The sequence below is a fragment of the Aulostomus chinensis genome, chromosome 1 (genome assembly GCF_037954235.1).
Source record: "Aulostomus chinensis isolate RoL2024-O1b breed Wild chromosome 1, RoL_Achi_v1.0, whole genome shotgun sequence".
Classification (NCBI taxonomy): domain Eukaryota; kingdom Metazoa; phylum Chordata; class Actinopteri; order Syngnathiformes; family Aulostomidae; genus Aulostomus; species Aulostomus chinensis.
In genome coordinates this window covers 42,363,440-42,383,558 of record NC_141320.1, presented here as the reverse complement: position 1 = coordinate 42,383,558, position 20,119 = coordinate 42,363,440, and the positions used below count along the sequence as shown (strand labels likewise).

Here is a 20,119-nt window from a genome sequence, read left to right as displayed (position 1 = left end):
TGATGCTGACAGTCATGTAGTAAGAGTTGCTACGAACCTCAAAATAATGCTACAGTGATGTAGTAAGAATTGCTAATGATCTCAAAATACTGCTACAGTGATGTAGAAAGAATTGCTAATGAACTTAAAATGATGCTGACAGTAACGTAGTGATAGTTACTATGAACTTAAAAATGATGCTACAGTGATGTCAGAAGAATTGCTAATGATCTCAAAATGATGCTACAGTGATTTAGTAAGAATTGCTAATGAACTCAAAATGATGCTAAAAGTAATGTAGTGATAGTTCCTAATAAACTCAGTGATGCTTACAGTAATGTAGTAAGAGTTTCGAACAACCTCAAAGTGATGCTGACAGTAATGTAGTCAGAGTTGCTACTAACCTCAAAATAATGCAAACGTTATGTAGTAAGATTTGCTAATGAACTCAAAATAATGCTACAGTGATGTCCAAAGACTTGATAATGATATCAAAATGATGCGACAGTGATGTAGTAAGAATTGCTCATGAACTCAAAATGATAGTAACAGTAATGTAGTGAAAGTTGCCAATAAACTCAAAGTGATGCTGACAGTCATGTAGTAAGAGTTGCAACGAACCTCCAAATAATGCGACAGTGATGTCAGAAGTATTGCTAATGATCTAAAAATGATGCGACAGTGATGTCGTAAGAATTGCTAATAAACTAAAAATGATGCTAACGGTAATGTAGGAAGAGTTGAAACTAACCTCAAAATAATGTGACAGTGATGTCAGAAGAATTGCTAATGATCCCAAAATAATATGACAGTGATGTCTTAAGAATTGCTAATGAACTCAAAATGATGCTAACAGTAATGTAGTGATAGTTGCTATTGAACTCTGTGATGCTTATAGTAATGTAGTAAGTGTTTCGAACAACCTCAAAGTGATGCTGACAGTCATGTAGTAAGAGTTGCTACTAAACTCAAAATAATGCAACAGTAATGTCGTAAGAGTTGCTACGAACCTCCGAATAATGCGACAGTGATGTCGGAAGAATTGCTAATGATCTCAAAATGATGTGACAGTGATGTAGTAAGAATTGCTAATGAACTCAAAATGATGCTAACAGTAATGGAGTGAAAGTTTCGAATAACCTCAGAGTGATGCTCACAGTCATGTAGGAAGAGTTGCAACGAACCTCAAAATAATGCGACAGTTATTTCGTAAGAATTGCTAATAAACTCTAAATGATGCTGACGGTAATGGAGGAAGAGTTGAAACTAACCTCAAAATGATGCTACAGTTATGTCATAAGAATTGCTATTAAATTCAAAATGATGCTCACAGTCATGTAGAGATAGTTCCTAATAAACTCAGTGATGCTTACAGTAATGTAGTAAGTGTTTCGAACAACCTCAAAGTGATGCTGACACTCATGTGGTCAGAGTTGCGAGTAACCTAAAAATGATGCTGACAGTAATGTAGTAAAAGTTGCTTCGAACCTCAAAATAATGCGACAGTGATGTCGTAAGAATTGCTAATGAACTCAAAATGATGGTAACAGTAATGTAGTGAAAGTTGCCAATGAACTCAAAGTGATGCTGACAGTCATGTAGTAAGAGTTGCTACAAACCTTAAAATAATGCAACAATAATGTAGTAAGAGTTGCTACGAACCTCAAAATAATGCGACAGTGATTTTTGGAAGAATTGCTAATGATCTCAAAATGATGCGACAGTGATGTATTAAGAATTGCTTATGAACTCAAAATGATGCTGACAGTATGGTAGTGAAAGTTTCGAATAACCTCAAAGTGATGCTGACAGTCATGTAGTAAGAGTTGCTATGAACCTCAAAATAATGCGACAGTGATGTCAGAAGAATTGCTTATGATCTCAAAATGATGCTACAGTGATTTAGTAAGAATTGCTGATGATCTCAAAATGATGCGACAGTGATGTAATAAGAATTGCTAATGATCCCAAAAAAATGTGACAGTGATGTCGTAAGAATTGCTAATGATCTCAAAATGATGCGACAATGATGTCGTAAGAATTGCTGATGATCTCAAAATGATGCGACAGTGATGTAATAAGAATTGCTAATGAACTCAAAATGATGCTAACAGTAATGGAGTGAAAGTTTCAAATGACCTCAAAGTGATGCTGACAGTCATGTAGTAAGAGTTGCTACGAACCTCCAAATAATGCGACAGTGATGTCGGAAGAATTGCTAATGAACTCAAAATGATGCTCACAGTAATGTCGTGATAGTTGCTAATAACCTCGAAATGATGCTAACAGTAATGTAGTGAAAGTTGCGAGTAACCTAAAAATGATGCTGAGTCATGTAGTAAGAGTTGCCAATAAATGATGCTTACAGTAATGTAGTAAGAGCTGAAACTAGAACAACAAACTGTCCTCTGATGGTCGGACAGGTTGCTTTGGTCCGTCCTCTCACTCATCATTAAAAGCCCTTATTACTCATCATTCATCCAATCTGACACTCACGTCTGCAGTGGGGAATCCCCAGCAACCCGCGGCCCACATGTAGCAGTCTCGGCCAATAACGTGGGGCCTGCAGCGGCACCGACCACCAAATGACTCACAGGTGTCACTCTCAGCTCCAACCTCATGGCAGGCACAAGGCAGGGCGCCGTTGGTGAAGAGAGCCCAAGAGACACAGCTGAGCTGAGACAGAATGGAGACGAAGGACAGGAGGGATGACAGAGAAAAAGGAAATGTTAGCGAGACATTTTAGGAAAATTAGTTTAGTGGGGAAAAGGTTATTAGCCAAACTTGTTAAATGGAAGGACAACAAAAAACAAAGATCTTCAAAAGAAAATTAGCACAAAATGAAACCCTGCAAGAGAAAGTAAATCAAGAACTAAATATTCTTGAGGCTCAGGTCTTTAGTTCCAATGCTTGTAAATGACATCTGAATGCATTCACAACCCAAATCTGAGCAGACAGAAGCGTCCCAATCAGGCCCAGTTTAGTTCCTCTAGAACATTCAGGGATACAGAACATGGACCAACTCAGGCTGAGAGACACCGACTTGACATGAAAGCTGTTGAGACCACAGTTGCTGATGAAGTGGTCAGATTTCTCCAGTGGTTCTTGGTTCAGGGAGCTGGAGCTGGAGCTGCTCTCAGGCACCACCAGGACATAATCCTGGAGAGACAGAAGGAAGAAGTCCAGGCCTGACAGAGGAGAAGGAGGCACAGAGTAGAAACAGCAGATACGTGTCGGGAAAGGGAGAGGGTATCAGTCCAGCAGAGGAGCAGGAAACCTACCACCACAGGGCTCTGCCTGCAGGAACCTGCAGGTGAGGAGGACCTGGTGGTCCGGCACATCCAGAATGATCTGGTTTTCAGACACCGGCACGTTTCGGCAGCCGTAAGCGTGGGGACAGAAGGAGGCGTTGGCGTGGCCTGAAAGACACAAACAACCATCTCCATTTGAATGTTTCTCAAACAGCCGGAGCAGGAAAGCTAAGATGAATCAAAGATCCTCCACCCTGCCAGATCCGACCCTGGTAATGTAGACCTGCACAGGGTGGGTGGGGTGGAGCGGCTGGTGGTGGTGGAGGATGAAGACGTATCTGCCCAAAGCCTGGACACGGTGGAGTCCACCGCAGCCTTCTGAGTAGAAGGATGAGAGCGATGTTCAATGGTACATGTTTTCTTTCCTGAACCGCCGATGTTTCCAATCACGAATCTCAGTCATGAGATTTGAACATCATGGAGGAGTTCAAAAGTGTCAAACTGGGCCGGTCTCCATTTTATGAGTCCGGAGACCGAGGATAAAACTACAAGTCCCTGGTTCAGATTTGACTCGTCTGAATCCAAAGACAGCAGCGTTCTTCCACCAGGCCAGATGAGTTGATCATGACAACAAGATATCTTCATGCTACTACAACACACAAACTCATCACAAGAAAAGACTTCATGGTGGAACAACAAATCTCCTCCCAATGGGAAAAACATTGAGTTGAACAATCAACTTTTCCATGATGACATGGAGAGCTTGGCAGCAGCAGCAGGCTTCCATTGGGGGCTGATATGCCAGCTCCACTTAGCCTTCTTTGGAATGGTTTCATCTGGAGTGATGCTGTTATTGAGACCTTTTATCTGGAACAACACCACCTGCATGGAGACTGAGGACTTCAACAGATGCAGATGTTGACCCAGAATAAATCTAAATATTCCAGATGTGTTAAATCAATCCAGCAGCAGTGGTGGGAGCGTCGTAAACTCACTCACTCAGCAGCCGTCAGCCTCCGTACCTGCACGGAGTCCAGCCTGATGTGGTCTCTGTTGTCTGCTCCCAGAGGTGGTCTGTCACCTCTGAACCAGGGGGCTCATCTCTCTGGTGGGAGGTCAGTGGAGGAGCTGCAGCGGGGGAGGCCAGGATGGGCTCCTGTAGGAGGAGCTCTGGCCCTCCTTCAGCACCAGCCAGTGGGAGGGAGTTTGGAAACCTGAGGGGACACAGGAGGAGCTACAGGGGGAGGGAAGGTGGATCAGAACCGTTCTAACAAGAGCGCTGAGGGGACACAGGAGGAGCTACAGGGGGAGGGAAGGTGGATCAGAACCGTTCTAACAAGAGCGCTGAGGGGACACAGGAGGAGCTACAGGGGGAGGGAAGGTGGATCAGAACCGTTCTAACAAGAACGCTGAGGGGACACAGGAGGAGCTACAGGGGGAGGGAAGGTGGATCAGAACCCTTCTAACAAGAGCGCTGAGGGGACACAGGAGGAGCTACGGGGGGGGGAGGTGGATCAGAACCGTTCTAACAAGAGCGCTGAGAGGACATAGGAGGAGCTACAGGGGGAGGGAAGGTGGATCAGAACCCTTCTAACAAGAGCGCTGAGGGGACACAGGAGGAGCTACAGGGGGAGGGAAGGTGGATCAGAACCGTTCTAACAAGAGCGCTGAGGGGACACAGGAGGAGCTACAGGGGGAGGGAAGGTGGATCAGAACCCTTCTAACAAGAGTGCTGAGGGGACACAGGAGGAGCTACAGGGGGAGGGAAGGTGGATCAGAACCGTTCTAACAAGAGCGCTGAGGGGACAGGAGGAGCTACAGGGGGAGGGAAGGTGGATCAGAACCCTTCTAACAAGAGCACTGAGGGGACACAGGAGGAGCTACAGGGGGAGGGAAGGTGGATCAGAACTGTTCTAACAAGAGCGCTGAGGGGACACAGGAGGAGCTACGGGGGAGGGAAGGTGGATCAGAACCCTTCTAACAAGAGCGCTGAGGGGACACAGGAGGAGCTACAGGGGGAGGGAAGGTGGATCAGAACCGTTCTAACAAGAGCGCTGAGGGGACACAGGAGGAGCTACAGGGGGAGGGAAGGTGGATCAGAACCCTTCTAACAAGAGCCTGAGGGGACACAGGAGGAGCTACAGGGGGAGGGAAGGTGGATCAGAACCGTTCTAACAAGAGCGCTGTCCCACTAATGTTCCTCACCAGAATCCTCCTGTCAGGGGGGAACCGTCCATGGGTGCTGTTGCAGCGGACTGAAGGTTCAACGTAGTCCATGCTGAACTGGTCTTTAGGCACCAGGTGGACTTTGTGCTAAAAACAGCAGAAAAAAAAAGACAAAAAGGGAAGAATTTTAACAAAAGTATGCAAATGAGCTGAAGATCAAAATACAAAAAGTAAATCAAGGTTTTTTTTTTCAAATGATTGCTAGCTATTTAGCTCAGAGAAGGACAAATGTCAATCAAGATGTCAGAATGGAATGATCCCACTGGCTTCTGGTCAAGGGAACCATGGAGATGCTAACTTCCTGTTGGACTATCAGGGTGTCTCATCCCTGACATGCTAACTTCCTGTTGGACGATAAGCGTGTCTCATCCCTGACATGCTAACTTCCTTTTGGACTATCAGGGTGTCTCATCCCTGACATGCTAACTTCCTGTTGGACGATAAGCGTGTCTCATCCCTGACATGCTAACTTCCTGTTGGACGATAAGCGTGTCTCATCCCTGACATGCTAACTTCCTGTTGGACGATAAGCGTCTCATCCCTGACATGCTAACTTCCTGTTGGAGGATAAGCGTCTCATCCCTGACATGCTAACTTCCTGTTGGACGATAAGCGTGTCTCATCCCTGACATGCTAACTTCCTGTTGGACGATAAGCGTGTCTCATCCCTGACATGCTAACTTCCTGTTGGACGATAAGCGTGTCTCATCCCTGACATGCTAACTTCCTGTTGGACGATAAGCGTGTCTCATCCCTGACATGCTAACTTCCTGTTGGACGATAAGGGTGTCTCATCCCTGACATGCTAACTTCCTTTTGGACTATAAAGCCTGATTTAAGCCTGATTTATGCTTCTGTGTCAAGTAGTATTCGTACCTCCGCCGTAGCCTGAAACGCGCCTCCAAAAAAATCCTGCTTACGCATCGCGTCGACGCGTGGTGACGTCAACGTCGAGGACTGTGATTGGTCCCGCTCAGAATGTTATTTCCGGTTCAGTCGCGGCAGAGCAACACCGCCATTTTCAAAGTTTCTGTGGTGAAGGCTTCAAGAAAAAATGGACCAAGCTGAAGAAAGGATTATCGAGGAGGTGCTCAAGTACGACCACCTCTACAACTCCTCTTCAACAGCTGACTCTCGAACTCAACAGCTGCTCTCAGTTCCAAATGTGTGTGTCCTCACTCCTCCGTCCTCCTCAGAATACAGACACAATTCAACCTGGAAAGTTTGGAGCATAGAAGTGCTCCTGAAGAGATGTGTGTCAGCCCACAGCTGGCTGTTCTTACCTGGAACCTCAAGATGAAACTGCTTCCACAGATTGGAAATGAATCTGATGTTGACTTTTGGACAAATCACCTGTTCATCAGTTCATCATCACTTCCATCCATTTTCTACTGCTTATCTTGTTATAGAAAGGAGGCTATCTGCTGTGTGACTGAGGCAGTTACTGTGAGCTGCTGCATGTCTCAGTGTGTGTGTGGGGGGGCTGTGTGTGACTGGTCGGCTGCCAAGGATTATTGATGAGATCAATCATGATCAGCTCAGAGATCACGGCACAGAAGAAGGAGACTTTTTGATTTTTGGGGGTTCAGTTTCTTAGTCAGACACATCACAATTTGAAGTTTTCCTCCAGTAAAAAACAAAACAACACAAAACAACACAAAACCATGATTTGACTTTTGATGTCTACATTTTTTGGAAATTGTGAGTCCAACAAGCAGGAGGCCGTTTGAGCTTGGAAACTGTGAAGCATCACCAGTAACTGCTGGTTAATTTACAGTTGTTTCCTACAAAAAGTTTAAAATGAACTCGATGCTGAATCCCTCGTCGTCATCACTGAGCTGCAGAATTGGTCCATGCAGGAGGCTGAGCAGGTCTTCCTCTCTGGTCCAGTGTCTCAGCACAGGTCAGAGTAGAGAATTAAAACATGAACACAAATCTTTATCAGCTGTTTACTGATATCAGTGACTACCTTCAAGTAAGAGTGTTAGTGAATGTACCCTTTTTAAAGTTTATGTTATAATGTTTGAAAAATGATGCTCACAAAATCACAATAAAAGTGTTTGTGGTAAAGTGATTCCAGTAGATTTTATTGCCATTTTAAGAGTTCAAGCGTATTTTGATGACATTGTTTGATGTCATGACTCACAGTTACTTTAGCAGGACCATCGTGACATGAAATCGTCCTCATCATCCCATATCGACCCTCAACCCCTCACACAGAACCAGGAGCCCTCAACTGAAGGAACCTTTGAAACTGAGAAGTTGGACAGAAAGCAGTATTTTGGTGGAACGAACCTTAAAAACTATAAATTAGAAAGTATTTTGGTGGAATGAACCTTTAAAACTATAAATTAGAAAGTATTTTGGTGGAACGAACCTTTAAAACTATAAATTAGAAAGTATTTTGGTGGAATGAACCTTTAAAACTATACATTAGAAAGTATTTTGGTGGAATGAACCTTTAAAACTATAAATTAGAAAGTATTTTGGTGGAATGAACCTTTAAAACTATAAATTAGAAAGTATTTGGTGGAATGAACCTTTAAAACTATAAATTAGAAAGTATTTTTGTGGAATCGTAATAAACCTTGAATACTATAGTGAGAAAGTATTTTGCTGCCACCCCACTCAACAGTTGGCGTTGTAGGGAACTGCAGCTCTCTGGAGGATCTCCTCTTGGAAAGCCTCACAGTTCAGAGTCATTCCAGAATCTAGGAGCAGAAACCAAAGTCTCCTACGACGAGGATGGGACTGGAACCCACGCCTGCAGAGCTCAATGTATCAGCAGTCCATCGCCTTAACCACTCGGCCACCTCGTCTCCTGACTACCATGATGTGCTGCTTTCTCTGAGCCTTTGAAACAGCTGAACTCTTTGGAGCCCATTTGTCAGAAATGGACCCAGCAGGAGCCACTGAACACAACTCTGACATCATCAGGCTTCTTCCCAGCAGCTTGGTGCTCCAGAAGGAAGAATCCAGACCATCGCTACATCATCAGAGTGAACACCAGCTGATGTTGACCAGTTTAACAAGCCTTTGACTGCTAAATGACATCCAAGCTCAGATTCTCTTGTCCTGGTAGAACAAGTCAATGTTGAAGAAGATGAGAGCACCAGTCTCTTTCATCCAATGCTGGAACAGCGTTAGACTGAAGGTCTGAAGGTCCCTGGTCTGGTCCAGGTTTCAACAGGGGACCAGCATCAGCCAGCATTTAAATGTGGACAACAGTGGAGGTGAAGCCCACATCAAGGAAACCAGCCTCCTATCACTGTCCTGTGCTGAGTTTCTTTAAAAAATGTGAGACAACCTCAAGAGTTTCTGTTTCCTGTGTTGGATTTTGGCTCAGAGAATCAGAGCCAATCAGAAGCTTGTTGGTCTTGGATGCTGGTCATCAGGAGCAATGAGGGGCTCAGTGTCTTGCTCAAGGACACTTCAACATGGTCACCGGCTGAAGTGAGAACTGAACCAGCAACTCTGCTAGACGGCCACTCTGCCTCCAGGCCGTGCCCCCCTAACCTGAATCATCATGATGTCATTATTTGTTGCTTTAATTCACCAAATGTGTGACGTGGTGAGTTTGTCAGGAGTTTAAAGACCAAAGTTGTGAACACACAGAGAAGCAAACCTGTCAAAGCTGCTTCACTTGATGAGAGAAACTGAGGAACTGATAGAAGAGCAACAAAGAAAATGGAGTCAGAAGGTCGTCTTCTTCACTGCTCAGTCACAACACTGACACACACACACACACACACACACACACACACACACACAAATAGTTTGTCTTTGAGAGAGGACAAAAAAATGTTTGACTGTGCTGACATGAACTTTCATTGTCTAATTTCAGTCTCCTACAAATGTGTGTGAATGTGGTCGTTGTGGCCGAGTGGTGAAGGCGATTGACTAGAAATCCATTGGGGTCTCCCTGCTCAGGTTGGAGTCCTGCCAACAACGTTGAACTGTTGACAATTTAAATTTGACCCATTTTTCCTCCACACTGTCCTTAATCACAGCATTTAACATCAGGACTGCTCCCAGATCAGCTCCATGACCTCATCCCTGCACCAGAGTCCCGCCCAAGTTCATCAAAAACGGCCAAGCATAAATATATAATATGTATATAATGTGAACACACCTGTACAGGTGCGTTAATGTGCTTAATAATAGAGAATGAGTGAAAGGTTTGTTCAGAGTGGAGTGCAGTACGACAGTCAGGCCAGCAGGTGGGGCTTTCGTTGGTGCTGTCTACCTAATTGCAGTATCTGTGCTCTGCCAGCAGAGGTCGTGCTTCACCACCAATCTTCTAGGGTGTCTGAGTGGTGCCGCCATGTTTAGGTTGTAGCAGGAGGACGTAGGTTGGTACTTGGCAGTTCGGACGTAGCGAAAGTCACGTTATGAATGGAGGGCTGAGTTGGAGCAGAGGGGGGCAGGATCCTGGGGGTGGACTGTCTTTAGGGGGCTGAGGTGTCTGGTGGTCTTGGTGGACCCTCTGCATCTCAAGCTGAGACCACAGAGATTCAGCGCTCTGAATCTGAATCATCTGAATCCAGATGTTAGCTGAGGGGGACAATGGCTTAAGGGAGCTCCAGGTAGCTGGTTTGAACTGGTCCCTCATCTCTGTGAGTAGAAACCATCTGAGGTGGAGGGGGAAGATCTGCTTTGACCTCCTGATCTCCCAGTAAAGCCAGTATAGATGTTGAGCTTGGAGGAGTTGATGGCCTCCTTCATCTTCTTGTTGGAGATGTTTGCTAAACTCAGCACCACCACAGATCAGAGGAACGTCCACTGTCAGCTGGACACTGGAGTTTCTAGTGACCTGCAGGATCTTAGTTGTGGTGGCAGCAGGCCTGTTCCAAGAGCTTTGCTCACATTCATGATCAGGCTCCATAATGGTTCTGGACCACTGAGTGATAGAAGCTGATCCTGGGGGTGGACTGTCTTTAGGGGGCTGAGGTGTCTGGTGGTCTTGGTGGACCCTCTGCATCTCAAGCTGAGACAACAGAGTCCTGTGTTCTTGAGTCATTGTCTATAGTCTCTGTTGTTGGAGAGCTCAGTGTGGTCCCTGATGGTCTAGTGGCTAGGATTTGGCGCTTTCACCGCCACGGCCCGGGTTTGATTCCCGTTCAGGGAATGAGTTATTTAGAGGTTGAGGGAGAGGTGGTCAGGTGGTCCACATGATGGTGGAGGTGATGAACTGTGAATCCATCATGGCTCCACTCTCACCCCCATTGTAGTGTTCTTGGTTCACTCTGCTATGGCCCCATGTTGAAGGGTGACTGTCTCATTCAGGTTCAACCCTTTGTTAGACTCTATTAAGTCACTGACTCCAGCAACGACAAACTCTGTAATCCTCCTTAGTAGCTTTGGTTCCTTGCAGCACAGAAAGTCCATTCACTGATGTAGGAACTGGAAAACTTAGAGCTCCGTTCCTTCCTCCATTGAGCAGATCAAACAGAGAGCAGTTCCTCCTACAGTTCTCAGAAAGTCTGAGGGCACCAAAGAAAGGAGAGAAATGCAATCAATGTTGAATTCATTTACATTTCTTATATTTGATCAAAGATAGAACTTAATAAGCTGCCATCGACCTTGATGATCAACTCCTTCACTGTGTAGTTCAAAGTCCCTGGTTTGATTTGTGTCAGGACTTCAGAAGCTCCAATCCTCTCTAAGTTCTAGTGAGAGTGGAAGAGATTATAAATGACAGAAGCAGGGCCCTCACTCAGAACTGAACCAGCTCAGTTGGGAGAGCCTTAGACTGAAGATCTAAAGGTCCCTGGTCCGATCCCAGGTTTCAGCAGAGGAGCAGCATTGACTTTACTTTCCAGTGGAGGAACTGCAGACATGAAGGAAACTAACATCTTGTCCTGTGCATTCTTTTGACATTCAGGACATTTTTGGAGCCTCTTGTTGGATTTTGCCACAGAGAATCAGAGCCAATCAAAAGCATGGTGGACTTTAACATGGAGGACTGAACAAGTCAAGAAAGCATCAGTTTGACCTTCACAGGTGTTTCTTTTCCTGTCTCAATGCTGTAGAAAGAGCCTGAGTAGCTCAGACGGTAGACCATCAGACTTTTAATCTGAGGGTCCAGGGTTCAAGTCCCTGTTCAGGAGCTGTGGAGGTTCCAGTGTTTGACAACATGGTACTGGATGAAGTTTAGTGTTGAACAAACTGTCAACATTAAAAGTAGAAGTGTTCTTGTCTTGCCACTGTGAGACAGTCGCGAGAAAAGTGACCACTAATAATTTTATGTGGCATGCAATTAACAAAAGACCACAAATGACACTGGTCAAGTCAGTTTTATTTGTATTGCGCCAAATCACAACAAAAGTTATCTCATGACTCTTTACTAGTAGAGCAGGTCTAGAACCAAACTCCTTCAATGAACCTCCACCCAACAATTCTCCATCAGCAGCACATCCTGCAACAGCGGCGACAAAAACCTTCCTTTTAACAGACAGGAACATCGAGCAGATCCAGGATCAGTGGGGACGGCCTTCTGCTTTGACCAGTTGGAGGGAAAGAGAGCAGGAGAGCGGGGCAGAGACAAAGACAGATAATGGAGGAAGACAGATATGCAGAAGGAAAGAGAGGGACAGAGATAAAGAGAGAGAGAAGTGAAGAGACTGATGGACAGACGGTGAGCAGGTGGAGCTACGGGTGGCAGCTTGAGCCTCTTCAGGTCTGCAGCCTCCTCCAGCAGCACCCACATCTGGGATGAGGGGAGCCTGAAGGCTCTGGAGAAGGAGACGAGTTAGTAATACATATGAGTATGATTTATGTATGACACATATAGGAGGACAGAAAGGAGGAGAGAGAAGCCCAGTGCACCATGGGAGATCCCCCAGCAGTCTAAGCCGATAGCAGCATATCTAAGGGCCAGCCTAAGCAGCCCAACTGTAAGCCTGATCAAAAAGGAAGGTCTTTCGTCTGCTCTTATAGGTCAAGAGGGTGTCTGCATCCTGGACTGAAACTGTGAGACGGTTCCACAGGAGGGGAGCCTGATAGCTGAAGGCTCTGGCTCCCAGTCTACTGTTAGAACTCTAGGAACCACCAGTAACCCTGCATCCTGGGAGTGAAGGGTTCTAGCTGGATAATAGGGAACTATGAGCTCTGTCAGGTATGAAGGAGCCTGACTGTTAAGGACTTTGATGGTAGAAGGAGAATTTTGAATTCTCTTCTAAATTTGACAGGGAGCCATGCAGAGAGGCCAGTACAGGCGAGACATGGTCTCTTCTACTAGTTCTAGTCAGGCAGCAGTGTTCTGGACCAGCTGGAGAGTCTTTAGGGACCTCCTGGTGCAGCCTGATAGGAGGGAATTGCAGTAATCCAGCCTGGAAGTGACAAAGGCATGGACTAGTTCTTCTGCATCTTTTTGAGACAGGATGTGTCTGATCTCAGCAATGTTTCACAAATGAAAGAAAGCAGTCCTAGAAATTTGCTGAATGTGGGCATGAAAGGACAGATCCTGATCAAAGAGAACTCCTAGGTTCCTTAGGGTGGTGCTGGGGGCCAAGGTGATACCTTCCAGGGTACCTGTCTCATTAGATAAACTTGTAAAGTGTCATGAGATAACTTCTGTTGGGATTTGGCACAAAATAAATAAAATTGACTTGACTTGATAGAATTAAATTTAAAGTAGAAAACTCTTCCCTCTTCAATCCTGTCCCTCAGTGTTGTAAACTGTTTCAAACAAATTCTACTGTTCAACAGTTCAAGTGTTTCTAATGAAGCTGAATGTTCTCCTCTACTTTCCTCAATTGCGTTTCTTTCATGTCCTCCTTAGATCAAAGACAGAATTCTAGCTACTGTCAAAGCCCTGATGACATCATCAGGAATTCTGACTTTGATCTGGAGACTCTTGCTTTAATCTGAATTTGATCCGGCTAATGTTTTAGTTTAGGTTGCATGATACCGACCACCTCATTTCTCCTGATGGACTGGTGACCTGTCCAGGGTGAACCCTGCCTCTTGAACAATGTCACCTGGGATCGCCCCCCCCCCCCCGTGACCCTTAAAGGATAAGAATAGAAAGTGGATGGATGACTTCTCCAGTAACGTCCTGCTCACATTGGTCTGACCAGCCTTTATACTCTTGGTGACTGGGGCCCTGGTTGCTGCAGGCCTCAACACCAGCCTGTGGTTGTGAGCAGGGCAGAACAGAACTGACAGTATCTCCCATGCAGGACCTGGGTCAGCGCCTGGTGCCAGCTGGGGCACCGCTTTAACCTGGACCCCTGGAAGATCTTCTCCAGGAACTGGTCTTTTTCAATCGAAACAGCGTGAAACGTCAAGTAAAGAAATAGGATTATTTAATTCACAATGAGGCCTCTGTCATAAAACAAAGGAACAACTGACTACCTCACCATGACTTCACTCTGATAACCAGGAGGTAACCTGGTAGTCAGAGCAGCGATGCTCAGGTCTGTGGACTCAGAAGAGGGTTCTTCTTTCGGTCACAGGTTTGAAGATACCAGTGGAAGAGAGAGGAGAGGCAGTTAGAGACCTGCCACACCTCTCTAGAGACCTGGGACATGATGGCAGTGGTGGGATTTGAACCCACGCCTCCTCAGAGACTGGAGCCTAAATCCAGCGCCTTAGACCACTCGGCCACACTACCTCACTGAGCTATTCTCTGAGTTGGTCTGCTAAAGGAGTGTTGAAGAGGAAGTAACATCATGATATAAAACTTATTCTGAAGGGGGACCCCTTCCCTCCACGGTCACAGGAAGTGACAACAGCGCCGCTAGAAGCAGGAAAGAAATGGTAAAAGGACTCTATTTGTACAGAGCCTTTCTACCTCAGCAGCACTCAAGGAGCTGAACAATGTCCTCTCATTCACACACACTCACACACTGATGCTGAAGGCTGCAATGCAAGGAGCCAACCTACTCATCCGAAGTATTTAGGGGTTCAGTATCTTACTCAAGGACACTTTGACATGGTCACCAGGGGTAGTGAGGATGGAACTGGACACTGGTATCTGCAATGACTCCATCAACTCCTAATCTAGCAGCTCTGCTGGGTCCAACTATTTTACAGAACATTTGACAGACCTGGAAAAAGGAGTTTGATCAAAATCTTGAACTGCCAGTAGAAATGTCCTTTTGTATGTTTACCTTTGTTGACAGAAGTCACTTTAGCTTGGCAGTGACAAGAATGGCTGCTAGCTTGACAAAGAACTGCACAAACCAGGTTCAAGCTGGACTTTGGACCCTGGTATCTGCAACGACTCCATCAACTCCTAATCTAGCAGCTCTGCTGGGTCCAACTATTTTACAGAACATTTGACAGACCTGTGGAGCAGTGAGGACACACAAGAGTTGATCACATGATCCACTGAAGCGCCATTTTACCTGCCACTGAGGTCACCAACATGAGCTGGAGTTGGGACTCTTGAACTGAACCTGGTATCACAAGGACACCTACTGCTGCAAAATGGAACAGCAACATTGAACCAAGTACAGGATTTGAGGGAGACTGATGGTCGCTGTTTGGGTTTTTGAAGAACAAGGAGGGCGTGGCTTCAAGCTGGATTCTCAGAGACTATTTCCCCAACCTCTACATTGGCATCTACACTGTCAGCCAGTCATGTGACTGAAGTCATCCTGTCACGTGACTGAAGTCATCCTGTCATGTCAGTGATGTCACTTGGCAGGACTGTCATTGCCGTCTCATTCTAGAAAAGAATCCAGACTCCACCTGTGGCTCCATGATAACTGATGGACCTCTGGTTGGAGGCTGGATGATGATGTTTGGACTTGAAGGAAAACTCCTTGTCCAAATTCCATTGTGTTCAAATTTAAAGTCCCACAATAAGAAGTAGCTGAATCTGACAGGTGAAGGTTTGGAACTACAAGATGGTGATGTTTTCTTGACTTGATGCTCTGACTGTCAGGGTAGATGACAGCTTCTTCTGCTGCTGCATCTGAGTGGCTATGATTGCAGGTTTTACCTCCCAAGGTTGTTTGGTTCCAGGGGACATTTTAGAATTCCAGTCCCCAACTTTGGCTGTTCTGAAACTCTTCTCCTGAATCACTCCTGAGCTGCAGCAAGAACAAATACCAGTGCCAACCAGATCAACTTAATGGCTGTTTTTGTAGTGATTTGGTTCTAAACACATAAAACTGACTTGACCTGATTTGGTGCCTCATGAGGAGAAAATTTGGGCACAAATGTTGGACAAGAGTGTTTGTGGAGGGGTGTTTTTTGTTGTTGTTGCAGTGTTGTAAGTCGCTGTAACTGCAGCTAAAAGATTGAACTTTCTCCAAATGTCCTCAAGATGGTTTCCAATGACATCAGTTGTCACAAGAGGAAGTCTGCATTTAAACACACTCAGGTGTGCCCAGCTATTCTTATGAGAACATTGGATCAACTTCCTTCTATGTGCAGCCTAACCTTAATCTTAATCTTAATCTTAACCAACTGAATCTTAATCTTTATTTCAAACTAAACTCAATCCAGACCTTCACTCTGAAAGAACTCACAAACTGCATTGAGCTGCATCAGGGCCGGTCTTTGGTCCCCATGAGGACGAGGACTCCTGATTAGTGTTGATGATGGAAATGGTCTCCAACACCATAAAACAAGAAATACACACGTGTAAACACACACAGTGACCCCGCATGTCGTTTCTGTCCAACTTAAATTTTCATTCATTACCCAGAACCTCTCAAAAGCCCTGAAGAAAAATTGAATATTTGGTGTTTGAAAGCCATAAATCACATCCATATCATCTCGTCCATCTCAGTCTGACCTCATCTTTGTTTGTTGTTTTTTAAAGAGGGACAAATTGGTACTTGGTTAAAAAAGCACTCTGGGAAAATCATCCTGCTTTCAGGGAGGTCTTTGGTGAGTTTGCTAACAATGCAGAGAACCATGACGGAACCAAGCACAAGGCTGCTGCCCTCTGCATCACAGCTACACTTTGGAGTCTGTTTGAACTGAATGGGAAGGGTCTGACATCATCACACCAGTACGACAACAAGTGACCCTGAAACAAAGAAAACCTTCACTGATGAGTCCATGGATCTCATTGATCTGTGCCATTTCCTGATCTTCAGGTTCTGTCTTTGATTTCTTTCTTTGATGTCTAAATTCTGTGCTTTGGTGTCTTTCGTCAGTCTTTGAATTTCGGTTAATAATAAAAAAGAAGTCCCAGCATGTTTCTGCAGACCATAGATAGGGATTTTACCAACTGCACCATAGCAACCCTCTTGCTGTCTGCTGCTGTGCCATTGAAAAGTAAGACAGCCTGGAAAAGAGAAAAGGCTCATATTGGTGATGTCATCATAAATATATGAAGGTCTTGTTTCAAAGTAACTTGTTATTTTGTTCTTGGTTGTCATGGTGACTCGTGGTATCAGGGCTCCATTGATGATGTCATTTTGTGGTGGTTGTGCACGTGTGACACTCAAGGTGAACACACTCACAGTTGATTGGACCAACTCAGATCAGCTGTTCTGAACCTGATACTCAGAGTTTCCATCTCAGTGTCAACTCAGGAGTGACTGAGGAGAAGAGTTTCAGAACAGCCACAGTTGGGGGACTTCCATCCAGCAGCCATTTTCTATCCCTGTAAGGGAGTGAAGGGATCTGGAGCTGCTGGGTTCAGGTGGATCCAGAACACAAGATGGAGGTCAGTCAGGACCCCAGAAGGAGACCAGCATCTGGAAGGTGGAGATGCTTTAATCAGACACCGTTGTGTCAACAGTTCTGAAATCAGAACAAAAATAAACAGTAGTATTTCCACCTCATACTCCTGCATGTATTCAAGTGAACAGGAACACAGATTCATGCTCAACTTCTCCTGTGTGTTCATCCACAGTCACCAAACAACAACCAGACTGAAGACCTCCTTCATCCCCCGAGCCATTAAACTGTTAAACTCCTCACTGGAGGAGGGGAGGGCCAACAGAAGGACTGTAGGAGAGGGCTGAGCACCATTAGCTTGCCCCAATAACAACCGGACACTCGTGCAATATAAGAGACTGTACATTATTTTTTTTAATTATTATTATTATTATTATTATTATTATTATTATTATTATTATTATTATCATAATTATTTTATTATTTTTTATTATGAGCATTTATTATTTATGAGCATAATGTTTGTAATGAACAATGTTTGTAATGCTTGTTCATAATGTCTGTTTGCTCATAATAATTATCATGAGCATTTATTATTTTGTATTATTATTATTATATAATTCTTGTTACTACTGCTATTATTATTTTATTATAACTATTATATGTTTTATATTATATCATCATCATTATTATATTATATCATCATCATTATTATTGTTATAATAACAATTAAGAACAATTAATATTATGATTATTCCTGTCACTATGCACATATACATAACCATCCAGGTACACACAGGCACCCGCACATGTATATATGCATATATACATATATACATATATATATATATATATATATATATATATATATATATATATATGTATATATATGTATATATATATGTATATATATATATATATATATATATATATATATATGTATATATAGTCTTTGTTTTTTCTTCTTTGCTATTTTTAGTCTAATCTATGGTAACAGTGCTGTGAATGTATGTTGAGGAGAGTGCAATTTCCCTCGCGGAACGTCCAAAAGGGATTAATAAAGTAGTCTGTCTGTCTGTCTGTCTGTCCAAACCAGACAAAAGGAGGTTTGCTAGCATGGTATGCTGAGGTAGAAAGGCTCTGTTTAAATTGAGTCCTTTTACCATATCTTTCCTGGCTTCTTCAAGCGGTGCTGTCGTCACTTCCTGTGACCACGGGAGGGAAGGGGTCACCCTTCAGAATAAGTTTGATATCATTGTTACTTCCTGTTCAACATGCCTTTAGCAGACCAACTCACTGACCTGCTCAGTGAGGTAGTGTGGCTGAGTGGTCTAAGGTGCTGGATTTAGGCTCCAGTCTCTGAGGAGGCGTGGGTTCAAAGCCCACCACTGCCATCATGTCCCAGGTCTCCGGAGAGGTGTGGCAGGTCTCTCCTCTCTGTGCTGGAGGTGTTGGCTGCTTTTATCACTCTGGGTAGAAAATGTCCTGAAAGAAAACCTTCACTGATGAGTCCATGGATCTCATTGATCTGTGCCATTTCCTGATCTTCAGGTTCTGTCTTTGATTTCTTTCTTTGATCTCTAAATTCTGTGCTGTGGTTTCCTTGGTCAGTCTTTGAATTCTGGTTCGTAATAAAAAAGAACTCCCAGCATATTTCTGCAGACCATAGATAGGGATTTTACCAGCTGCACCATAGCAACCCTCTTGCTGTCTGCTGCTGTGCCATTGAAAAGTAAGACAGCCTGGCAGTCAACAAACTGGGCTCAACAGAAAAATGTCAACTAAAGATGGATTAAAGACCAGGAGGAAATGTAACCAACCTACAAAGATGGAGGGGAATTGAGACCCACATGTTTGCCATCCTTGATGAACTGTCCACTGGTGCAGGGGATGAGGTCATGGCGATGATCTGGGAGCCAGTCCTGGATGTTAAATGCCCTGATGATGGACAGTGTAGTGGCAAAATGTCTGGTCCACTGACTGAACTCTGTGCCACAAGTGAGGAACAACAGTCAGCAAGGAGTAGAAACGAAGAGGAGAAATGGAGAGAACAGAAAGAATGAGAGATCATGGAGGAAAGAGGCTGATATTTGCAAGTGTCCTGACTACAACACAGCAATCTAGAGAAACCATGACCTGGATTACTGAGGACCTCCACTGGCAGTTCATTTCTGTTGATCATAGGGCCATGCTGGGTGAGGCAGGAATGAATCCTGGGACTGAGGTTGTGGAGCAATGGTCACCTTTCCTGCTGAAACTGTCAATTCTTCTGCTTGGTTCTCTCCACAAAACCAGTCCCTTAACGGAGCTCAAACCCCAGTTACAGCTGTGGGAGCCCAGAATCTGACACACTGGACCATCAGGAACAGCTTTGTGCTTTCAAACAACAGAGACGACACTCAAGAACTCAGGGAACGCAGGAATCTCTGGCCTCAGCTGACATGTTGAATTTCAGCAACATTTCATGATGCTGAGTTTAGCAAACCAATGAGAAGATGAAGGAGGCCGTCAACTCCTTCAAGCTCAACATCTCCACTGCTTTACCCAGGAGGTCAGGAGGTCAAAGCAGAACCTGCACCCCCAACCTCTGATGTTTACTCCACACAGAGATGAGGGGTCGGTTCAGAAGAGCGAGCAGGAGTCTGGGCAAGTCTTTTCATTCAGTCCCTGGTTGAAACAATTGTCTCCACCAACTTAAACATGGGTCTGGACCTGCACAGGTTCCAATTCCTGTCTTGGTCCCAAGGCTTTGTTGAACCAGAGAAGCTTCAAGTGGTGACGCTCATTCAACCCTGCATGAAGGTCAACCTGCATTATCTGATGCTCATTAGCAGGGACTTAGCTCCAATGGTAGAGTGCTAGCTTAGCATGTGAGAGGTAGAGGGAAGAGGGATCCATGCCCTCCTTCTCAGAATACTTTAGCTTGTTCTGTTGATCAGAGGAGCTGCTGGGTGATGAATGCTGATGTTTGTCCACTGGTGTGATAAAGTGTCCCCTGTTACTGAGATGTGGATGAACACCTGCTCAGGTCAAAGCTGCAATCAAACCAGGGACTCTGAACCTCCCACACAGTG

At 44.7% G+C, this 20,119-nt stretch overlaps 2 non-coding genes across 2 annotated transcripts; one reads left to right on the top strand and one right to left on the bottom strand.

The window, feature by feature from the left end:
- Positions 1-13,991: 13,991 nt before the first annotated feature.
- On the bottom strand, positions 13,992-14,073 carry trnal-uag (transfer RNA leucine (anticodon UAG)). Its single transcript has one exon. It is a non-coding gene; the product is annotated as a tRNA-Leu (tRNA).
- A 4,284-nt stretch (positions 14,074-18,357) lies between these two features.
- trnal-uag (transfer RNA leucine (anticodon UAG)) lies at positions 18,358-18,439 on the top strand. Its single transcript has one exon. It is a non-coding gene; the product is annotated as a tRNA-Leu (tRNA).
- Positions 18,440-20,119: the final 1,680 nt, after the last annotated feature.